General features: G+C 42.8%; 1 pseudogene across 1 annotated transcript; it reads right to left on the minus strand.

Moving 5' to 3' along the window:
* Window positions 1-18,564: 18,564 nt before the first annotated feature.
* LOC310677817 (peptidyl-prolyl cis-trans isomerase FKBP2-like) lies at window positions 18,565-19,043 on the minus strand (annotated as a pseudogene). The gene has a single exon. The product of its transcript is annotated as a peptidyl-prolyl cis-trans isomerase FKBP2-like (transcript).
* Between the last annotated feature and the right edge of the window lie 5,903 nt (window positions 19,044-24,946).

The following is a 24,946-nucleotide window of genomic DNA, read 5'->3' on the forward strand; positions in this document are numbered from 1 at the left end:
AGCTCACTGAAAGGAACTTCATTAGGAAGAGGATTCCAGTTCCCTGAGAGATGTAACATTGTGAGAAGCCTAAGTTACTTCATCCATGCACACTCCTGCCATGTTCATCCTAGACAGCAAAACCTGAATCTGCTGGAACTCAATGTCAGATTCAATCTTCAAGCAGTTCAGTAAATATAGTGCTGATCTGAAGTGGTGAGGTGAGAGGGGCAGTGAAAAGGAGGAAGTGGAGTGATGTGGGAAGCTAAAGAATACTTCTTGCAAATGTCCTATTGAACTCAAGAAATCACTTCCTTTATGACGTGGTTGGAAATCTTAACTATTTCTGAGTAATCAAGCAGATGATATTTCCTTATAATACTAAGAGGATAACCTCTTTTATTTTTCAAAATAACTACCCTACAACAAACATACTAAAAAGCAATGTGCAGTGGTACTTCAGGTTACATACGCTTCAGGTTACATATGCTTCAGGTTACAGATTCCACTAACCCAGAAATATTACCTTGGGTTAAGTACTTTGCTTCAGGATGAGAACAGAAATCGTGCTCAGGAGGTGTGGCAGCAGCAGGAGGCCCCATTAGCTAAAGTGGTGCTTCAGGTTAAGAACAGCTTCAGGTTAAGTACGGACCTCCGGAACGAATTAAGTACTTAACCTGAGGTACCACTGTACTGTATTTGGTCAGATCTGGTTTAAACAGCACCAGAGATGCTCTGAACCATCTATATTAGAAATAACAAACACTAAGGTACTACTCAAGATCAGTGGAATCAAAACAGATTAAGAAACTGAAGTCAGTGTACATTTTAGCTGTCACATTATAGGTAGATCAATGCTTAGTGTCTTGTTTTAAAATATACTCCAATTATGTATTTTTCCCAATTCAGAGTTGCATGTGCATGCACAACATTAATGCATGCAGAAAGATTTCGTTCAGTTCAGTGAAGGAAATGAAATGAATTAGCACAGTAAAAATGAATCCACATACACACCACTATTGTGCATAATGCTAAGTCGTGGTTTAGTGTTACAAAATGAGCTTGAGTGAGCCTTGGGGGCGATGGCCACATACTCCCCACCCTCCTCTCCAATCTTGGCTACAGGGGGATCAGAAGTTACCCCTTCCATTTCCAAGATTAGCTACAATTTGGTGTCATGTCCAAACTCTGTTTTGCTGAAATAAACCTTGTTTGAAATGGGCTCCTGCCTCCCCAATGAACCACAGTTAAGATTATCCACAATTTGTCAAGGTACAGATGGCATGACAAGGTTTGGCTAATTCAGCTTGTGGCAGTTCTGGAAGGAGTGAACTCTGCTTTAGCATTACATCTGATCCAGCCCATAGACTGATGCCTTTCTGTGAAGTGAGGTCCAGGTGAAGTATTGCAAGGTCCTGTGCCAGGAGTTGGTTGCTGGAGTGTGGTGACTTTTATTGAATACTTCTTGCTCCTTATCTTTAACAAGAACAAATGCTAGAATGATCAGTGCCAGATCTACCATTAGGCAAAGTACTGTAAAGGCCTACACATAGAATGGTGGGAGTCCTTTGCCTGACAGTTACCAGTGGTTGAATGGAGTCAGTGTGCTCTCTGACAAGCTGCCAACATAACAGGTACCTCAAGATCATTACTTAAAAGCAGCTAAGTAAGGTTTATAGTAACCTATTATGTGCTTGCACAAAAGGAGGGAAACAGCACAACTTAAAGCACAGCTCCTAAAAGTGGTAAGCAGCTCAGCAGTTATTTAATGTGTGGAGATGCAATGTACTAAGAATGCAGTTGATGCTTCCCAAATAAGTGTTTGCATATTTAGTTGAACCAATAATGTAGCGTGTATGATTTCTTGTAATTAGCCAGTGTGTGTGTGTGTGTGGAGTCCTTAGCTCTCATTACTCAGAAAACACCAGGTTTCCCCAATCAAAGGGAAGTGATATCTTGCAGTCATTAGGACAGCTGAAGTGGCTTTTCCCAACGCATGATTAGTCATTTGTGAATTTCTTCTAGCATTGGTGTCAGGGGCCCACTGCTGATCCCTGGAGTCTTTGCGCTCTCCTCCTCCTACTTCCTTTTGACAGTTGTTCACTTGCCCTCTCTATCCAGCAAGCAGTGAAAGGAACAAGGAGTAAGAGCAGTGATGTGGCTTCTCTTTGCCTGGGAGCTTATGGCCTATTCAGGGAGAGGACTCCACTGAAAGTATTTTGACCCATGGGCACTTCAAGAGCTGCAGCTGGTGCTAATTCAATCTTGCCGAGACACAAAATCAAATGAATCAGTTCTGGTTTCTATCAGGCAGGTTTGCACAACCCACCCAGCCAAACCCAACCCACCAGCCAAATATTGCAGCCTGCTAGTGTCTTGGCAGGCAGCAAAAACAGGAAGCATGGTTGGTGAGCTTTGTGGGGCAAGGAGAGGTCACAAGTTGTGCAATACTTTCTCAAGGGTGGTATGCTTAAAGGCTTCCTTACAGGAGTGGAGTTGGCCACGGTGAGAACAAGGTGCTGGACGAAATGGGCCTTTGTTCCAGCAGAGCTCTTCTTGTGTTCTTATACAGTGGTGCCTCGGGTTACAGACGCTTCAGGTTACAGACTCCGCTAACCCAGAAATAGTACCTTGGGTTAAGAACTTTGCTTCAGGATGAGAACAGAAATTGCGCGGCAGCGGCAGTGGGAGGCCCCATTAGCTAAAGTGGTACCTCAGGTTAAGAACAGTTTCAGGTTAAGAATGGACCTCCAGAACGAATTAAGTTCTTAACCAGAGGTACCACTGTATTGTTTTTTATGTTAAGCTTGGATATAGAATATACAGAAAGGAAGAGGATGTAAGCACATAAAAATAATAAGCTTAAGCTTGCCATAGGCAGAAAGATACCTAACTTGTTTCTTTTCATTTCCTTCATATGGAAACTGATGGTCTTATTGGTCTCATTGTGAAATAACAGATGACAGAAAACAAAACCAGCTTACATACTGGAGAGGAAGTTCTGGCTTTCTATGAAGCAGAAAGACCCTCATTCAAATCTTGCCTTCCCCGGAACTCACTAAAGTGGCCTGGTGATAGCCATTATGTCTCAGCCTCCACTGCAATAGTGTTCACCTTTCAGGGTTGTGGTCCGATTGACATATTAACGCGATGTTTTTGAATGCTATTTAAATCCTAAATATGATAATTAAAGCTCTGCTTGATATAGAGCAGAATCTCAGCAGTGAACCATGGCCAATTTTGGTGCATTTCATTGGTTTTTTTCTCTCATTTAATATGCTCACCAGGTGTTGGTAAATCTCTGCTGTTCACCTGTGATGCACAGAGTTTAAAATGAATCAACTGAAGAAGGAAAAAAATGTGCCCAAAATAGGCTCTGAAAAGCCTGCATTTTGTGAAACTGAGCTGTTTTCCTCCCACACAGCCACATAATAGAAGCATCATTTAACATCGTACACTCAAAGTGCAGAGGTGAGGCAAAAGATGTGGAAAATCTCCTTAAAGATTCCCTAAAATAATAAATAAATAAATAAATAGCACTGACCGAAATATGGTTTCCTAAGCAACTCTGATGTGTAACTAATTAGTTTAAGAACTTACTTTCTTTATTTACCTTCTGCTTAGGAGGTACTCTTAAGATTCCTCTCCAGTGACAAGTTCTCAGCTTGCTCCTCCCTAGTGATAATGACAGTACTTACAGATGACTCATATCAACCAGCCTTTTGCAGACGCCTTTAAAAATATACATTTCATTAGATATAAAGTCGCCATTATTCCTTAGGGCAAAGCAGTCTTTTAAAATGTAAAAAATCAGAAGTAGCATATGTACCTGTTCTTCTGCTTTGTCTGTCTCCTTTCAAGAGCACAGTTGCTTTTAAATAGGCACTGTCAATCAAGTTGTGGGCATAATTATTTGATACTATCTAGTATTTCATAAATGAAACTTGAGTGATGACTAAAATAACAACTCTAAAATTACAGATTAAAAAAACCAAAACAGAAAGGTAAGGTTTGCCCTTTTATTAAGACAAGGCTTACGCTTGTATGCAGTATGAGTCTACTCTTATTAAGTCACAGTAATATCATCCAATGGGACGCGGGTGGCGCTGTGGGTTAAAGCCTCAGCGCCTAGGGCTTGCCGATCGAAAGGTCAGTGGTTCGAATCCCCGCGGCGGGGTGCGCTCCCGTTGTTCGGTCCCAGCGCCTGCCAACCTAGCAGTTCAAAAGCACTCTCGGGTGCAAGTAGATAAATAGGGACCGCTTACTAGTGGGAAGGTAAACGGCGTTCCGTGTGCGGCTCTGGCTCGCCAGAGCAGCAATGTCACGCTGGCCACGTGACCCGGAAGTGTCTCCGGACAGCGCTGGCCCCCGGCCTCTTTGAGTGAGATGGGCGCACAACCCTAGAGTCTGTCAAGACTGGCCCGTATGGGCAGGGGTACCTTTACCTAATACCATCCAAATTTAAAGGACAGGCATGAACCTGGATTGAAATGGGCCAAAAGAATTGTTTCATCCAAGAGTGCTTGCAATTTTGCCACAATCCTCTTGATCACCTTCCTTAACACGGGGGTATTTGCAACTGATTGGTAATTGTCACAAACCAGGGTAGAGTTTTTCAGGAGTGGTCAGATCGCCACCTCTTTCAGGACAGCTAGGAACCACTCCTCACAATTAAGAAGACCCTGGATCCACATGGTCAAACCTCCCCAACAAGCTTTAATAAGTCAAGCAGGGCAATAGTTCAGGAGGCAAGTTGATGATCCCATTGTTGCAGGGACTTTGCCCACAATATCAGGCTACATCAACTGAAACTCTTCCAAGTACGTAAGTTGCACTGGACAGCACACCAGAGGCTGCAGTGAGTGTGGACGTGGCAACAAGATTGCTACATGGTGCAATAGCAATGTGCAAGGTTTTGTTTGGTTCTGAGTCCTCAGGACTTTGAGAAAAAGTAATCCAAACTTCCTCTTGTTATTTTTTTTTTCTTTTTCCTAGATCTGGGTTGAAGGGAAGAGTCCTGGGCAACAGGGCTCAGAAGCAAGAGGTTCAGCCTGTCTGGTGAAGGCAATGTGAGGTGGGAATCATATCTCCTGCATTCCCCATGCTTCTAACTGCCGTGCCTTTTTGCAAAAGAATGTTTGTTATGTAGTTTGAATATTTTCAACATTGCCATTGAGGGCTGGGTTTTGAAGGTGGGTCAGTTTTGTTCTGCCCAATTGTGTACTAAGTTTCACTTGCAAATTCCTGTTGTTTACGCTCCATCAACAATGGTCTAAAAATACCCAGCATGATTATTTGCTCAGTGTCATATCAGATGACTAACGCTTGCTGTGACCTGTTAATCTATATAATTTCGCCACAGCTACAATCGTGTCTCTGACATAACTGTGGCCCACTAGTCAGCCTTGGAGGGTGAGACAAAGGAAATTGTTTCTTCTGTTCAAATTACACGACAATGGTATTTGGAGTGGGACAGGTTTTGCTTCTTCCTTCTCCTGCCCCACAAAGTCCTAGCAAGCATCAACCTGAGAGACAGATTTACAGGTTATCATATTTTCTTATTTTAAGCTCTAGGAGGTATTTATGTTTAACCATCACCCAGAATCAGCTACATCGGGGTGTGGAACCAGTGACCCCCCAAATATTGTTGGACTCTAGTTCCTGTTATCCCTAGCCAGTATGGCGTGGTAATAAGTGTTGGATATTACTGTTCAGCAACAACTGAAAGGTTACAGGTTACACACCCTCATAGGCATAGCCAGGATTTATTTTAGGGGGGACAATCTTGGGGGGGAGGGTAGAACTGAGATATCTGTGATGCAATTGGTAAGTTAGTTAAGTACTGTATTTCTACTTATTTACTTGTTCTGGGGGTGTGGGACAGCTCCTTGATCTGCCTGGTAGTGATGGGCTGGATCACCATGACGGCACAATTCTTCCAACCGCTGTAAAACCAAAATCCTAGTTCCACAGAAGTCAGTGATTTAAACAGAGGTAGGATTATACTGTTGTGGTAATCAATATTAAAGCCTTTGTTTTAAAATGGTTCAGTACAACTACAAAGCCCTGAGGAATTAGCATGATCCATTTCAAAATCTGTACAAATAAACCCCAACAAATCTTTTCAAAATCATGCCCAGTTGTATTAACAGGATAATTTTTTTAAACTGGCAAGACTTTGCAGTATAAAATTAAGAAAGGGAAACAAAAGTTAAGTAACTCAAGAATTGGGGGATAACCAAATGCACAAATGTGATGCAGAAGGAGGTAGAGGAGCTTGCAACACTGCAGAAAAGACTCAGAGGATGATAAATTGGGCGGTTCAGTGATCTGACCCTGTTGCTGAGAAAGCAGAGATGTAAATGAGTATCTCAGATGTAAAACTACAGAGGTTATTATGTCCTCCTGGGTGGCACTAAGAGAGCATCAACTAAACTGTGTTAACAGATGTAGTTGTTTTAGAAGTCCAGGAAATCAGCTAAACCCCCAAGCCTACCCAAATGGAGCCAATAGCAATTGTGGTTTCAAAAGGATCTAGTGGCAGGTAATACAGGGATTTCATTTCACAGTGATGAAATGGAGGCACCCGAAGCATCTCAGCTCAGTTCCATTTCAGGTACTTCAAAACAGAAAACCTTAGTCATTTAAGCCAACATTAGCAAGCGGATGGTAAACACAGATGACTATGCAGTGCATGCTCATTGCTTCAGAATGACCTGTGTGGGGACTTTGACCAGCTGGGCAGCCAACTGGCTCCCCACACAATTAGCACTGCCACATGGAGTATTTTTAAACAACTAGCCAAACCCTCTAAAAAAATCCCAGCTGCATTTTTTGCAGCTCTTGTCAGGAAGAGCTAGAGCTGTCAATAATTAATGACATTTGTTCCTTTGTAACAAAGAAATTGGAGTGTTGATGCTTTGGTATGTAAAAGAGAAATTAAATAGATTCTATAGCTATAGAGATTTTATGAAAATTGCAAACAACAACAGGTAAGGAAAGGTAGAATAAAGCATCGTCTGAATGCAGCCATAGCCAGTCCCTCCCCCAGCGCCAGTGTGGGAATGCAGTTGACCTGGATCCCTGAGGTGAACTGGGCATCCTCTCAGTTTGTCAGAGCTGAGTGGACTCTTTCACAAAGCCCTGAATCTGGGTCTGAACTGAATCTTGTGCACATCAAGAGTTCCTGGTGCACATCAAGAGTTCCACCACCTTTAGTGCTGCTACTGGAAAGGCCCTGTGCCATGTGGGGAAAATGTGCATCTAAAACAGATAACACCTTGGAACTGTTCCATTTCAGAGCACTTTAGGAGTTCATTGATTAGTGGTGTATTTGTCCACTAGGTCATGTGGATTGTTAACTGTAGGTTTTATATAGGTTGTTGGTTCTAACCTGACTGTCGTTTAGAGATTGTTGAGACTGGCTTGCTTTTGACATACTTTCTATATGCTGTAAGGTTAGGGTTTTCATAAATAAGTCAGCATCAAAACAAGCAACAACAGCCAGTATGGAACTGATAGCCCACATTATCAGAACATCAGCAAATAACAATGTGTGTCACAAGTGAAAAGGTTCTGTTTTAAGTCAATCAACCAGTACATGTTTCTCTGTCACTGATTTGGCCTACCAGCTGCCCAATTCCCACTCACTGGTGGTCTCAAAGCCGTTACATGGCTCTTATCTTACCTGTGGCTGTCATTTTGAATGGTGGATCCAGAGAAACCTCAACAATGTGCAAATCCTTAAAATCAGGGTTGTATTCCATGCAAGCCCTTTCATATCAATTTTAAAATAATGTGCAGTCTTTGCCTTGTTGATGGCTTTCGTGATAGGTTCATGTTGGGCCATCAGCCAATAACCTCCATCTAGCTAGCTCTGCCATGCATAATCTAAATCCAGTGGGTTTCTGTGTTTGGCCCAGTTTAATCAAACCTTGATTAATTCTAGCTTTTCCTAAACTCAACAATTATTGATGCCTTGCAACCACTAAACTCTGGTGCCCAAACACATAACAATAAATAAAAAATTCACATTCTATCCCCACCACTTTCAAAATGCACCCAGGGTAGAATTTGCCAAACATTCTAATTTTTAGCACTCAATCTGCCAATTGTCCTGGCTTTCAAAATAAGAGAGAAAAACTCATATTTTCTGGCTAAAAATATGAGCTCTCCATATGGCACATAAGACTGACAAAACAACAAAAAAGTATGCCTTCCAAACCACCACAGCATGCTGTTTAAAGAAGTTGGATGATGTGAACTTTAACAAATACCTAAAAATAACTGACAACAGTTCCTGTCAATGCACTCAGAGAAAGAACTGTTCTACTGCAGATTTTCACCTCCTCCTCCTCTCCTTCTGCTTTTCTCCCACTTAAAAGAAAAACCTGCATTCTTGTCTGGTAAATTGTGCAGTGGTAGTGTGAACAGGCGCCAACAGAAAAAGCAGGAGCACGCAAAGGAGCACACTGAGAATTGCAATAAATTATATTCCTCGGTCCCTTCCTTGGCCTGAGGTGGGGAATGTTTATCGATGGAAGAGGAACAACAGATGGTCTGGAAAGGAGCATTTTTAAAGGAGCATTTTTAAAGGTTGCAAATCAAGCTTTGTACACATTACTGTTCACTCCAGCGGGCTCCCAGTACTGGTGTTTGAAGCCAAATACATACCACCTTAGCCACCATCCACAAGTATCATGTAGTTTCTTGAGCACTACACCTGTTGGATGTGTCTTCCCTCAAACCAGTTTCCATCTGATTTGAAATGGAAGCTGTGGTTAAGCTGAGCGAGGGGTGCACATTTCAGACATCTGCTGTGCATGTGCAGATGATAGCTGCATTGAATTGTATGTTAGGCGGTTGCATGTGCAGAGAAACAAATCAGGTAATGAAGACATCCCCATCCCCTCTCTGGTGTGTACATAAGAGTTCAACTTGAAACGTGTGTGTGTGTGTGTGTGTGTGTGTGTGTAAAATGACCTATTTGTGGTTTAGGCAGTTAACACATACATGCCTTCAGTGAGCAAACAGCGGGAGAACACATATTCTTCACCCTCAAGTACAACCCTGCATTGGCACTCATGTTACAGTCTCATAATCTCCTGATGCCCCAAAAACAAACACACACAGAAGCAATTCCAGGTTTCTGTACTGATTTGCCCCCACCCCCACCTTACTTTTCTTGGAAGACAAGAACAGGATTCAATATCATATTGACAGGAAGAACGGGGCCCAAAGTTAACAACCCAAATTTCAACATACCGTAGGTAGGTAGGTAGATACAGTAGGTAGGTAGAGTCCTGCATTTACATATGACAAACCAGATATGCCAATACAAGCCAGATGACCTGGCTTGGCAGCAGTAAACATGAACAGAATCTAGGCAAACTAGAGCCATTGTAGTGTAGTGGTTAGAGTGTCAGCCTAGGACTTGGGAGACTGGGGTTCAGATCCCCACTCGGCTATGGAGCTCTCTGGGTGATCATGGGTTGCCACAGTTTCTGAGCCTAACCTACCTCATAGGATTGTTGTGAGGTTAAATTGGGGAGGGGAAGAACAATGTACACCCCTTTGAACTCTTTGGAGGAATCATGGGATATTGGTGGGATGGACAGCTAGAGGATGCAGGGGCCAGAGATCACCCTCATTGTTGATCTCTGTGTGCTTCTCACAATTAGGCAAAGGGGAAAGGGAGAAGCATCATTTAAGGCTTTATGACTATGAATACAAAATCGGCCAATTTTTTTTCCTTGTCAATTCCTGCCCAATTCAATAAATGTGCTGCTTGTTCCTCTTTTGAAAAAAAAATGTGCTCCCCTCCCTGCCAAAGGGATGGTACTGTGTCAGAGCTCATTTGCCACGCAAATCTCAAAAGTGAACAATACATCTCTGCAAATGCCTGAGAAGCAAGAAAGCAGAGCAGTCATCTCCCAAGAAGTGATGAAGGTATGCTGTAAGGGCAGTTTGCCCTCTTTCTGGAGGCTGCTTGGGTTATTAGTTATTATTTCAAAGAGACGGATGAAGTCAGCACCTTCAAATAAACATGGTGTGTTCCCTAAATAAATCAGGCTTCAGCTTTTAAGAGGCCAGACGACATGATGGTGTCACTAACATCATGTGTCACTGCTGTTCTCTTCTGAAGAACATTGAATGGTGAAAGATAATTAGCATAACACAAGTTCAAAAACATTGCATGAGGAAGTGACATCCCGTATCATTCATCCCTTTTCTGATGGAAGCATTCAAATTAGCAAAGGGCAATTATGAAATGAGTCAGCTGGTCTGCTTGAGGGTGACAGTTTGGAACAGGATGTGGGGCCATTGGTTTACAATCAGCGTGAGAAAGAGAGGGAGGAGACTTACAGTCAGATCAGTTTAAGGGCAACATTTAGATGCCAGAAGTTTCCTTTAAGAAATGTCCATGTAGTCCAGAACATGGAAGTTCCAAAGAACATAATTCTTAATTTAGAATACCATGGCTCTTAACAACAACAAAAAAGGCACCACAGCTCTGCAGAGCCCTAGTGTAACTATCCAATGGCTTGGAGGCATCTACTGTGTGCAGAGAACAGATTGTTCATTAAAAGGAAACACTGACTGAATGAACCAGCATGGAGCATAATATCACAATAATGGGAAAGGGTTATCTACCTTCAGTATCATCACAAAATTGTTTGAAGCATTTCCATACCTTTCCAAACTTTAATTCTAGATTCAGGTAGGTAGCCGTGTTGGTCTGACACAGTTGAATATATATATATAATTGTCCAGTAGCACCTTAGAGACCAACTAAGTTTGCTCTTGGTATAAGCTTTCGTGTGCATGCACACTTCTCTAAAGTGCTACTGGACAATTTTTAATTTTTTTAAAATATATTTAAACTTTAATTCTGTTTGCAGTCCTTGGTTGGCTCAAACAGCCTATGTTGGTTTATTCAGCATAGCTAAGACCCAGCATTTCACATACCACTCCCTCAGCTTCAGAATTTGTTTGATTTTCCAGTACAATTCTAGCTGCAAAAAATTCTAGCTGCAGTACAATTCTAGCTGCAAAAAATCATGTAGAAAAGTAGCATCTCCTTGTCCTTAGGGACTTCCCTCTTTAATATAGTCAATAAAAATATCCTAGGAGACTATTTTCTCTCTCCTAGGATCTGATTATTTAATGTTCCCTGGATCTGTTTCCAGTATTCCTTGTAACTTTAAAAAAAACCAAACTCTTTTAATAGAGGAGTTGATGCAGAATGGAAGAAAATATGTTGGATAGGGCACTTCATCATGCACAGTGGGGGAGCTTCATGATCCGGCATCGGGGGGGGGCAGAGAGCAGGCGGGGGTGTGGCTGGCACACGTCCCAGGGGCATGGTACACCGCTTGCAGGGGCCGTGGTGCCCAACGTGGGGTGGGGGCAGCTGCAATTGCACCCCACCGGGATTGCGCTGCTGGGGGCGGAGTGCTCCCCCCACCCCCCTCTTCCTCCGCCAGTGATCATGTGTAGCAGAATTCCCTTTCTCTGTGATCAACATCAACTAAAATGGGTTGGCAAGAATCATTTCAGCAACTAATGTTGATTAACTTTCTTAGTCGGGTGGTCTGAGTTGTCACTGAGGACTGCTTACTGAGCTGCAGGTAAATATATAACCAGTAAATCTATTTTCATGGATGTACAGGTCGGGAAGCATTGCCTTGCTATGAATTTCTCAACAATCCTCATTTTAGGTGATGACCAGAAACTGCTTTCAAAACTCTTCCTGGGTCCTAAAAAATCATGTGCTAGCAAATGAAAGGAATTTGATCAAGTGGAAGAAGATCTGTTCCAACTCATTTGAGGAGAATGTCCCCCAGTCCCTTTGGGGTAAGTTGTCTTGCTTTCTTCACTTCCTACCAGACAATGGTGTGCTTGCCAGTAACCTGACAAAGAGATATTGCCACATGGAAAGATGTACCGGTACCTGGTTTTGGCAGCATGTACAAAAAGGATGCATCTAATTTCTCAGTGACTAAGGGCTTATCTGCACAATCCTTTTCTGAGTTCCAAAAGTGCTACCGTTCTCTGGATAGAAGGCAGAGTTCAAACCATTAGCCCTCTCAGAATGGAAAAACCCACGCTTTCACCTCTACAGCAGTTTAATGACTTTTCGGGGCTTCACCATTCAACACGTGGTGTATTGCACTCACAAAAAGCAAATCTTGTTACTGCCAGAAAGTTTGAAAAGTGCTTTGCAATGGGAAAAGCCTGCATCAGTGAACTGCCTGCCCAGGAAGCTTCCCCCCCCCCCCCAGCCAAAGCATACAGACTACTTCTGTGATACTCAGCTACCTACTCACTTGGGAGCAGGGATGTCCTGGGGAGGAGGGCAAAAAGGGTCAATCTCCCCAAGCCCCACACTTTTGGGGTCCTATGCCTGGCACCTGCAGTCACGTCAAACTTGCTGCCTTCCACCCACTCTACAAGGTTGGCTACTTCCTTCTGCCCCCTCCCCTAACATAAAGCCAGCCCCCCCCCAATAATTACTGACTATGTCTGTGCTTCCTTCCTAGTGCAGGCTGTGGCGGGGGGGGGGGGGTAGCAGAGGGGAGATGAAGGTGGGGAGGTGCAAAAGATGGTATTCAACTAGGTTTTGCTCAGCACAGACCAACTGAAATTAATAGGCCTGATTTAGTCATTTTCATTCATTTCAATGGGTCTACTTTGAGTAAAGCTCAGTTGCACACCACCAAACAGTGTTTTTGCCCTGGGCCACTCACCCCATTAGGGGCAGCCTTGCTTGGCTATAATTCCCATTAAAGTCAGTGGAGGTTAGTTTATCGACTGGACTATGGGTCTGTTTCGATTAGAGCTGGTAAGACGAAGGGTGGGATCCAACAAAATGTTAGTGCAAGAAGGCAGTTTTTCAGCAGCCTTTGACACCTTTGCTAAAACATCTACACTATTACTGAAACAGGTTCAATGTATTCAGTTACAAAGGTCAGAGACCACCTGTACTCTTATTCCCCAATTCAAACATTGAGATAAATCAGTAGGAGCATCCCTGGTTGTCTCTGAGTTGGTGAGGCCCATCTGACATCAACACAATAGGGAGCTTTCCATGTTATTGTCCCATTCCTAGAGAATGTTCTCCCAACAGAATTTCAGCAGGTGCCTTCTCTATCAAATTTCAAACATTTGTTGGAGACTTTTATTCACTGCCAGGCACGAGCAGACTCTTAAGAAAAACATTTTCTGCAAAACCAAGCTGTTTAATTTTTGTGTTGTTCTTATTGTATTTTAATGGTTGTAAACGGCTTTGATACTTTTAATGACATTGCACTAGCAGGTTCATTATTTGTACATGTTGCATGTACAAATATTGGGGAGACTTGCCCAAGACAGTGCAGTTGATGCCTATTGATGTGTCAGAGAAGGGCTTCTAGCCAGACCAGTGATTCAAGAAGAGGTAGAGAAGCATGTCATAGAGAGTTCTCCAAATCTAACAGTGGGATGTGGTTCCCAGGAGATGCTTACTGAGTTACATATTGTGGCATCAGAATGTTAAAACCACTAGCACAGACCAGAAGCTTACTGGTACGGTGGTGTTGGACACCGAGCTCCTTAGAGGCTACTCGAGACATTTGCATTAGTTTTTGAATTTTCCACACTTCGTAAGGCCTGTCAACATTTCTGCATTCTTCAAAATATAACACCCACCACTTTCTCAGTGTGAGAAAGGCCATGTTTTGTGTGTTTTTTAAAGGGTGCTCTTATTCTGTGTTTCTCTGTGGGAAAGAAAGGTTACAGGTTAGACGCCTCATTAGCCATTTTTTAAAAGGTTATATATACACACCTGGAGCCCATGAAAGCAAATGGGGCTGAGCCATTGAGATATGTTATATACAGACATGCTTCCCCTCTCTGTCCTGCAGTCACAGTCTGTAACGTCACAACAAACTGGGTTGCCTGTACCTAGATCACAACAATAAGAGCTATGTGGAAGTGCAGTAACACACACACACACACACACACACACACACACGGATGAGTCAGAAAAAGTCTTCTGCCTTCCTCGAACCCGACCTTATCATATCCTTAAGAGAAGACAACGCTACAATTCTAAGAACGATTGAATTCAGCTCATCTGTCTCATCATGTGTTTTCTAAGGAAAGGAAGCTTCACGTTATGAAACAAATCACAGAGAAATATCTCTGTGGTTTCCCTGAAAGAGGAATCATTTAAAATACAAGACCAATAAATGTAACGAGCACTAGAGTTTTTTCCCTTTCCTTCCGTTACCGTTCATCCTGTCTCATGCTGTGCAGACTGTCACAAATGCACTGGATATTCCATTAGCCTGATTTGAAAGGAGGGGGGTGGGGAAGGAAGTCAGTAGTTTGAGACCTTCCTGAAAGGTCAAGTACACTCACCGTCACCTCAGGATGCCCTTATGATTCCAGATGAGTGGGCTTTCAGCTTTGAAGCTACCACACAGGCAAGCAGTGTGGTCGTCATTAAGAGCCAAATGGAGTGGAAAAAGACCTTCTGTCAAAGTGTCTGACAAATGTGCACAAAATCAACTTCGTCGGCCAAAGTGATGAAGACTTGCACCGCAATAACTTTACCATGAATGTGCCAAGCTGGAGTCTTTGCTACAAACGACTAACACAGCAACCCACCCAGAAGCCATTTCTCCTGTACCTTTGCCCTTTAGTAATTCTATGCCTTTCCACTCGACAAAATCCTGAAAGAGCTTTGTCGTGCAATTTTGTATATGTTGACTCAGAAGTCAGTCCCACCAGGTTCAGGGGGTCTTCCTCCCAGGGAAGCGGGTGTAGGATCATAGCCTCAATTTCCCCAAGATTACAAAACCCTTTCTCCCAGACCATCTCCCTTCTAACCAAGTTTTTATTTAAAAACATATGTATTTAGAAATGTTGTTTCCTGCCTTTCAGCTACAAGAGCCTCCAAGGTTGCTATTATGGTTATCCCATAGTCCTATGCCCTTTCTAACAATGTTACTACATGACCAGTCTGTATCCTGTTTCCATACTAAGGCCAGCATGAAGAGCTAGGGAACTTATCCCACTCATATTTTCTTGTACCATGTCTACTTTTTGTTCTTTTGTGGGACTAACATAGGTAACGTTTCTCTGTGCCATGGTTAAAATGGCATGTAGCATCAATAAATAGAACTGGAAAAGTCTGGGCTGTTGAACATTTGTAAGGGGCATATATTTTATTCTACACAGGTGCAGTTCTTGTGTCCTCTAAATGTGCAAAAAAAAATTACTCCCAAAAGCTGCGGAGCGATAGAGGAAAATGTTGTGTTTTCTCTCATCAATGAGATCTATTTTATGAGCCATCTTTGTCACATACCTGAATCTCACCATGTACTTCTTTCACACAAAAATCAGAATGAGCCATTTGTGTTCGTAAATGGCTTTTGTTGTGTATTGCGTAATACCAATTATTTGTTGTGAATTCGGAGAAAGCTAAAAGGTAGAAAAAATTACCTGTTTTGCTTGCTATACTGAATTCAGAGAAAGCTAAAAGGTAGAAAAAATTACCTGTTTTGCTTGCTATACTGTTTTGAGCGGATGTTTTCTAAATTGTAGACATATTCTTTCATTGTGATAGATTGTAATCATTGTCTATCAGGCTATTATTAAATCTGCATTAGAAATAGTTGAATAAGGAGTGTAATGTAAAATTCCACAGAAAAGTTTTTGTTACAGGGCTCATTCAGAGTTGGGTGGGATCCAGGAGACAAAGAGAAGACTGTTCTCTGGAACAGTGTCTATTGTGGTTCCTTATTATGGACCCTTCCTCTGTCTCAGCTTCCATTAAGCAACCTAAAGGTGGATGGCATAACAGCATATACTAAAAATAAACACACAAATACCACATAGCTGTTGTATGGCTCCCTGAAGTATTGTCCTGACACAAGAACCCTGCTGGACCAGGCCAGTGTCCCATCTAGCCCAGCACCCTGTTCTCACAGTGACCAACCAGATGCTTATGGGAATCCCCAAAAGCAGGACCTCAGGTCAACCGCAGTCTCCTCACTTGCGACTCTTGTGATGGATAGCCTTATCCTCCATTTTGGGATAGGAGAGCTGAAAATAATGCCAATATATTTCACCTCCGGCAACCAATGCACCCCTTTGATAGTACATGGGTAGACGAGTCTAAAAAGCTCAGGACAAAAATCCTCACAGCCATCCAGCAGCTAAGTGGCTCATTTACCAAAATTAATAGTCTTTAGTGTTATCTCTAGAAGTGTATACAGTGGTACCTCAGGTTAAGAACTTAATTCGTTCCGGAGGTCTGTCCTTAACCTGAAACTATTCTTAACCTGAGGTACCACTTTAGCTAATGGGGCCTCCCGCTGCTACCACGCTGCTGCTGCGCGATTTCTGTTCTCATCCTGAAGCAAAGTTCTTAACCCCAGGTACTATTTCTGGGTAACCTGAAGCATCTGTAACCCGAGGTACCACTGTACTTGATTCTGACCAAACTAAGCCTTGTTCTAAGGAGGCTTAGTCTGGCCAGAATCCAGTGTAAACTTCCAGAGTTAACGCTTGTCAACATGGGAAGGTAACCCATCTAGGAAAAGGAATACTCTGATCCTAATCCTTTGCTGCCTTGCAGGAAAAGGCTAAAAAGCAAACCCTACACCACCCACTAATTATCTCTGCCTTCAAAATACTGTGAAACCATAACTTTCATTTGGCAATAACACATATTGTTTTGCTATATTCAGTACATTATCTTGGCATAAAGTTGTCTTGTCTTTATTTTTGTTTCCTGAATGTACCGTAATACAGTGGATTAATGTAGCCAATACGTCAAACGCTGATACTTTATCGAGCCATTCTTTATGAGGTGATACAATCAGCATTCTCCACTTCCTCACCTAAAGAATTTTTAGCTATAAAAAGTTTGTAAAGCACATCCAACGCACATTTAAATCAAATGACTCACCCCACAGGAATTCTGGGGACTCTCGTTTGTAAGGGTGCTGTGAGGGAGAAAGTGAAGTTCCCAGGATTCTTTGGGGGAAATTATGTGCTTTAACTGTATGGTGTGGATCTGCCCTGTGTCTCAAAGATCACTGGTGTCCTAGTTTCCTTGGACGAAAGGCTAACTAGAAAATGTCTCTGTAAAACATATACTACACAAATGTTCTCTGCAGTTGTGTGTTGCAAGCCTATCAAAAAGGCAGGGCAATTGAATAAATAAAATATTCTGTGAACATTCACATAAAAAGCATCAGTAATTTTTTTTTTAAAAAAAAAGGCAAAGCTTATTTTAGCAACACAATGGCAACAAAGAGAATAACCCTGGGAATCGTTCTGCTGTGCTCCTCCATTGTGCCTTCCTGCATGTCACTGCTTCTCATCTGTTAACTGGAGAGGAACACCAAACAAAAGTTTCTTTGTCATGAAAATCAGCCGTGAAGTTCTGCCAACTGTCAGTCAGTGAAACAATTGGATTTAGAACCAGATGTGCCACTTGCCAAAAAAAGAAAAAGAGGCAGGGGGGAGGAGAGAAGGGAAAGCAGAAGAACACTGTTGGCAAGGCCTGAACTGAACCCCCCACCCCAAAACCTGATTTAGCCTGCAGTCCTACCTATGCATGCTTACCTGGGAGGAAGATCCACTGCACTCAGTAGACACCACATGTAGGATTGCACAATTAGACGTATAAGCAGACATATACATGATTGCAATATTAGGCTGCAAACCTATTTCACCTTTGGCTCAGCAAGAATTTGCATCTTGGTAAATAAAGAAGACGGCACATTTGGCCCTCATTTCTTTGGAAAACTGAAAAATCAAAGAGTACTAAGTAACTGACAAGTGTCAATTTAGGGTACCATGTCTTCACTGCAAATGAACTCGCTTTGTTTTGGTGTGGTCCTGCTGTTTCACTGCATCTGGTAATATACATCTGAGATAGCCTTTGCAGATAACTGAAGCCTAGATGCAATCAATATGTGAGCAGAATTGCAGAGGCAGGTTTTGTCCCTGGTCCTATGTGGATGAATTGTACCTTGTGCAAAGAACCTATATATGATTTCTAGGCACAGAGGCTTTGTGCAACAGGTACAATCAACACATGGAAGTTTGTAGTGCTTGGAAAGTTCATTAAAAAACAACAACCAGCTAGTGCTAGTACTTAATGACTTAGGCCCCAGGTATCTCTGAAAGACCAACTTCTTACATACAAACCTTCTCAGGTGTTAAGATAAGCGAAGGGAACTCTTGAGTTCCACCACTCTCAGAAGCTCAGACAACAGCATTCTTTCTGGCAGCCCCTAAATTGTGAGATTCCCTCCCTGCATTTGGCAACTTCACTATACAGTTTCCTCATGTGCTGAAGATGCATCCCCCCCCCAGGTCAGTGCTTTTTTCTGGGTAAACACAGGGGTACACATACCCCTAAACATTTTGTGAATCTAAGTTTTGCCTCATTGAGGGGCAGTATTTCAATATGAGTAGGAAAATGAGAGTACCCCTAAACATTTAAAAAAAAAAACACTGCCCATCAGTGTCAACAAATCCTGAGTTGCTTCTCGAGATTACCTCCTATCCCCACGTGCCCCCTCCCCTGAAGAGATGTCGCTACAATTCCTGCCTTCGTTCAATCTTCAGCAGCTCAACATTCAAGATTAAGGTTGTGCCACCTGGCATTGTGGGTGGCGCTCCCTGGTCCCCATAACCCAGCTCAGAGGGAATAACCAGCTTTTTCTTCTCACCCTCACACATCCCAAGCAGGCCCTGATCCCTTTGATGACTTGTCCGGTCGCCAAGGAGAAGATAAACTCTGTCCCATCCTCCAGCTTGCCCATATAATGCATGTGGAGAACATCACCCTTGCGGGACTTGATGGGGCAGCTGTCCACCTGCTTCCTGACCCCAATCTGGAGCTTCCGTTTGCCTTCCATGCCCAGCACTAGTGAGAAGACCGCACACAGTGTGAGAGCGAGTAAAGTTGCTCCCTGGCTCACTTGCATCGCTGAAGCTCCTCTCCTTTCCTCAACAGATACCACCCCCCTCTCAAGATGCATCTCTTTATACTGGCATTTGACTTATCAGATGTATATTTTTAGGATTTACCCTATGCTTGTGATTGCAATTTGCTTTAAACTGTCTCTAATGTTGCATTTTAAGTTGTTGTGATCCACCATGGGTGAAGGGCAAGTAATAAGCCAAACTGTGGTGTAGTGGTTAAGAGCGGTAGTCTCGTAATCTGGTGAACCGGGTTCGCGTCCCCGCTCCTCCACATGCAGCTGCCGGGTGACCTTGGGCTAGTCACATTTCTTTGAAGTCTCTCAGTCCCACTCACCTCACAGAGTGTTTGTTGTGGGGGAAGAAGGGAAAGGAGAATGTTAGCCACTTTGAGACTCCTTAGGGTAGTGATAAAGTGGGATATCAAATCCAAACTCTTCTTCTTCTTATTAATTCAAGTTAATTGTACCAAACTAATTCATTTCAAGCACTGGGAATCTGACGGCAGGACCTTTCACCGCGATCTACTCCTCTCTCCCTTCTCTAGACATTGCTTGTACATAGATTTTAGACATCTGCACAGGACTTGTCTATTCCGTAAGTACAACCCTATGATCCCAACCAGTTGTGTTAATTCGTAGCAATGCAGATTTCCCGAGGGATGCCTGACTATGGTTTCAGTTTTCTTTTATCCTCCTAGAACCATTCTCCCAATGCACCACTTCTTCATACTTTACTCATTGATGAAATTTCACACAATTATGTATTCCTCTTCTCTTTCTATACTTCCGTTTTGACCTTGTAGTCTATTGGTGGAAAATTGGAGCAACAGCAGAAACAAATTAAAATTAAACTGATGAGCATGCATCACAACCTTCAGTTGTATTTCTTTTCTATTCCCTCTGCCACCTGAAACAGGTTCGCATTTCCAACCCAGTAGAATGAAATCTGAAATTAGAGGTGATTGAAAGATTCAAAAGAGCTCTCTCCCTCCTACACAAGTGCATGCAATTTGAATTGCATCTGCATGAAGGAATGCAGAGTGAAAATGGGATATAATTGCTGGGGATATTTTCTGAATTGTAGGTGGGAAGACTATGGTTTCCATAGAAATAATGTCACAGGTGTTAGGAACTCCTGCACTAAAAAAGAATCAGGAATTTATTATTAATATTTGGGGATGGTTTCTTTTCTTAAAAACACACAACACAGTATTATGACTTATGACCAAGCAAATTAAATTGACTTACTTGTCGCACTACTGTTTTTAGAAGAGTACTGGGGGGCTATAATTTGGCTAAAACGGGGGGTGGGGGTGGAGTGCAGCATTTGGTCTTGTAGATCTCATGAAGCCCCTCCTATCTTTCTCCCCATACTTCAAGCACCATTAACTGCTGTTGTAACTCCTTTTATGGATCTTTTACAGATTCCTCTGTGACTAAATTTAGCTAAAAACATTTTCCATGGAGAACCAGCTTCAGCCCAGCCATTCTGTGTTGTACCCTTCTCTGTACCTTGACACTGTCTGGGAATCATGAAGAAGACCAATTTAACTGAGCATCTAAACACTTCACCGTTATCACAAGGATTAAACCCACAATAGAAAAGCCCAATGGATTGGTAGCTGCTACCAACTACTGAATATAGAGTAGCTTGGCAAAAAGTCACAAGACAAGGATGTGGGATGAGATACTATATAGTGTTTAGATTCTCCTTGGATCAGTCACACCAGCTGCACTTTAAACAAGCTGATTTATTAACAAAATATATAGATCATGGTATTGCAGCCAATATAAATAAACAGTAAAAGGTGCTAGGATTCTAATCTTGCCTGATTAACATAGGCAGGTAGCTTCTTTTAGGTGCTACAGCATTAGCTGTGCCAGGAATGAGCAGCTACTTTCTCTCTATCCTCCTGGCAGATGAACAGCATGCACTTTATGGAACTTCACCCGCTAACTCCAATGCAAGATTCCTAGTGCAAGACTTAGCTAAGCATTTACAGATCTTTGCCTGTGAAAATGACACAGTGGCCTAAATTGCATCGGGATGTTGGCAGTGGTGAAACAAAAGTCGCAAAGGTCAACCTTGATTGCCCTGGGGCCTTCGGTTGCAGCAGAAGGTCAAGCTAAACATATTAGGCATTTTCTATAATTTAACCCTAAACCTCCCAACTCTCTGTGACACATTCCAAAACACATCATTGGAACTTTGGTGGTGGCTTTCCAGTCCTCAAATACTCCTCTGGCTGGCACCATCAAATCTTCTGCCAGTTTACCATGACAAGCATGGAGGGCTAGCAGCATCCCATTTGTCTTTTACTCTCTTTAACAAGCCAGCCTAGCTCTTGTTCCTAGACTGGCCACAAGAGCTTAAAAAAGGGGGGGGGGGGGAAGCGCTTACAAATTGAGCCTTACTATTTCCAGCAACTTATTTCATTCATTTATTTATTTAATAAAATTTGTGCACCACTTGATTGTAAAAGACTTCAAAGCAGTTTACAAAAGATAAAACAGTAAACAACAACTCCTCTACTTTAAAACATACAACTACTAAATCAGATTAAACTTATGCTTAGGATCAGTTACACTTAGAAGCTGATAGTAGTTTGTGTATAAACAGAGCAACAAGAAAAAATATAGTTATATATCTGTTTGACAGATGTCAAACTGATGATTATTCAATATGCAGCTATCAACCCTATAAGCTATGGGTCTCCTCACAAATTGATTACTAAATTACCTTGGCTTGCTGTATTTTTTCATTCCTGTTCCACACATTCATTCTTGTTCCTTTCATAAAGTATTGTGAGAACATGGAAGATTTACCATACTGCATAGGGGGATGGGGGGAGGTATGGTCTGAAGGCTAAACAAAGTCTTAGTGTTGTCAGTGCCTGGGTGGATGACCAATTGGGAACCACATGGACACCACCTTGAGTTTCACAACAGAAGAAAGGGAAGGTTTAAATGCACAAACATTAAAAAAAACTTTTTTAAGGATTTCCATTTTTAACATTAATGGGCAGTTGCTCATCATTGCCAGCTTACAGTGCAATCCTATGCATGCCTGCTGAGAAGGGAGTCCCATTGAGTCCTTATAAGTGAGTACAGGTGTGCAACCTTAGATGTGACAAGGTAAACCCTTTTTCTTAAAAGAAACTACAAAATGTGATTGATATTTGAAAAATTACTCAGTGAAGATTTCTGTTCAATTAAATGTTGCCTGAGTTAGCTCAGCACAACTTTTGACGGTTGTTTGGTAAACTACTATTTGGTTGCCCGTCAAAAGCTGATCTAAGTAGACCTCTGTACACGTTGAGGAGAGCCATTTGCAGTAGGACTGGGGAGAAACCTGCACACATCCCTATATCTCACTGGGTCACCTTGGGTCAGTCACACTCTCTCTTAGCCTAACCTTACCTCATATTAATTTATCTTACAATTGCTAAGCCATCCTTCATCTAAACAGATCGCAGGTCCAGTAAGAAGAAAAGAATTGGTACGGCCAGCGACTACCCTAGGGACAATACTAAGATTGGTGCCCTGAAACATATTATGGAGGTTTCTGAAAATCCATGGATATGAGATGCTGAAAGGCAAGTGGGGGGTGGGAATCTTCTAGAGCAAACTAAGGCCTGGGGGCCGGACCCAGCCCAATCACCTTCTAAATCTGGCCCGTGGATGGTCTGGGAATCAGCGTAGTAGAATGTGTGCTTTTATTCAAAATGCATCTCTGGGTTATTTGTGGGGCATAGGAATTTGTTCATTTCCCCCGCCCCCCAAAAAATATAGTCTGGCCCACCACATGGTCTGTGGAACAGTGGACCGGCCCCTTGCTGAAAACGTTTGCTGACCCCTGTTCTAGAGTAATTTGTGAGGCGTCTGTAATCTGATGCTGGGCACATTAGAAATAACCAGTAAAATGTATTTTTCCCTCAAAGTTGCTGCTCCCTTGGTGGGTAACGATGGTCTGACATACTGCATAAAAGAGGCATTGATTTTTTTTCTCCCTCAGGTAGAAAATGTAACAGTGCCTCGTGCTCTTTGTTGTTTTCTCTGCACAAAGTAGATGGTGGTTTTGTACGCATTAAAAACATGGCCACGTCTTTATCTGAAAGGATTTGTGAGTCTAATTAATGGCAGACAGTCCTTTCTAAATGTGTCTCAATTAAAACTGTACAGAGATATACAGTTCGGCAGGGAATTACCCCTTACACATGGAACAGACTGCTGCCATCTGCAAAAAAAAAAAAGACCACAAGGTTTTTTATGGTTATGCTGCAACATTTGAGGGAAAATATCTCACAGACTCCTGAAATGTTTTTTGAAGGTTGTGTATCAGTGCCATGACAAATTGAGGGGGTCTAAAGCAGCCACCCCAAAAGCCCTTGGGGTGCTAGATATGGCCTGCAGGACAAAGGTTAGCCTGGTTTAATGGGTACATGTGAATCATTAATAGTTGCATTATTTAAGTGAGGAAGTACCGTATTTTTCGCCCTATAGGATGCACCGTCCCATAAGGCACACCTAGTTTTTTGGGGGGGGGGAAATAAAGGGGGGGAAATTATTTTCCCCCCAGGCACGGGGCTGGGGCGGGGGAAGCCCGAGCTTCTCCCGACCCCAGCCCCCAGAACAGGCAACTCTCCGCAAGCCGTGGGAGCCCAGCGCCAGGCTCCCGCGCCTTGCGGAGAGCTGCGCGAAGCCTGGAGAGCGAGAGGGGTCGGTACGCACCGACCTCTCTCGCTCTCCAGGCTTCAGCGAAAGCCTGCATTCGCCCCATAGGATGCACACACATTTCCCCTTCATTTTTGGAGGGGAAAAAGTGAGTCCTATAGGGCGAAAAATACGGCAATTGTTTGCAAAAGTATGTCCTTATTAGTATCTTCATAGTTAGGAGACAGGAAGAAGTGGAGGAAAGAGTGGCTTAGCACCAAAAAAAGTATCTGGAAATCCTGGCTGGAAAACAAAGCTTCTGTTTCTATTCCTCTGTTCTATTCTGAATTTTGGATTTTTCCATGATAGCACTTTAAATACACACACACACACACACACACACACACACACACTGTGCATAGTCATTTAGGGGAGACTGGCATGCACAAACTCATAGTGCTCTCTCTCTCGCTCTCTCTCTGCACTCACTGCTCTATTACAATAATTATACCCGTGACCTGATAAGTGTCTGAACCAAGCCATAGTGCCTATGACATTATAAGTGATGAGCAAAGCAATTGTTATTGCTGTTAGGGGAAGTCTACAGTTCAGTGTTAGAATACATGCTCTGTGTCCATTAGATCCCAGGTTCAATCCCTTGCTGTAGCAGACAGTGTAGTGGGTCACCACTGCTCACCAGACCTCTGGTCAGCAATGTTGCTGCTGCATACTGAGAGGTAGAGGGGGAGGGCTGAGTCTGCAAGGAAGTTGCCGTGGTGCAAATGCACCAGTGGGAGCGTTGGATTGGCTCTGCCAGTGTATTAGCACCACACCAACCCTGCTATCTCTTCATCCATTCCTCCCTACTTCCTGGTAAGCAGCAGCAATGGGACCAACTGGCAGTCAAGTGAGTGGTGTCATCCCCATCCCAGGCTGTCCACTACTGATCCATAGCATCTTCAGGTAGTGGCAAGAAAGATACATGTTCAAAACCCTAGAAAGCCACTGCTTGTTGAAGTGCAGACAAGACTGAGCTAAACGGACCAATGGATTCAGTAAAATGCAACTTCATAGTATTGTGTTGTTGTTTAGTCGTTCAGTCGTGTCCGACTCTTCGTGACCCCATGGACCAGAGCACGCCAGGCACTCCTGTCTTCCACTGCCACCCCGCAGTTGAAGACACCCTAGTATTGTAGTAGACCTTTAAAAGCAAAATGCATTCCCACTACATGAGTGTAACTCTACAAAATAACAAAAGCTCAGAAGTATGGCACGAAACTACTACTATTTTATAGATCTTTGGCTTTTTAAAAGAAAATGTA

This window comes from Podarcis tiliguerta, assembly GCF_965153285.1.
Source record: "Podarcis tiliguerta genome assembly, chromosome: 5".
Classification (NCBI taxonomy): Eukaryota; Metazoa; Chordata; class Lepidosauria; order Squamata; family Lacertidae; genus Podarcis; species Podarcis tiliguerta.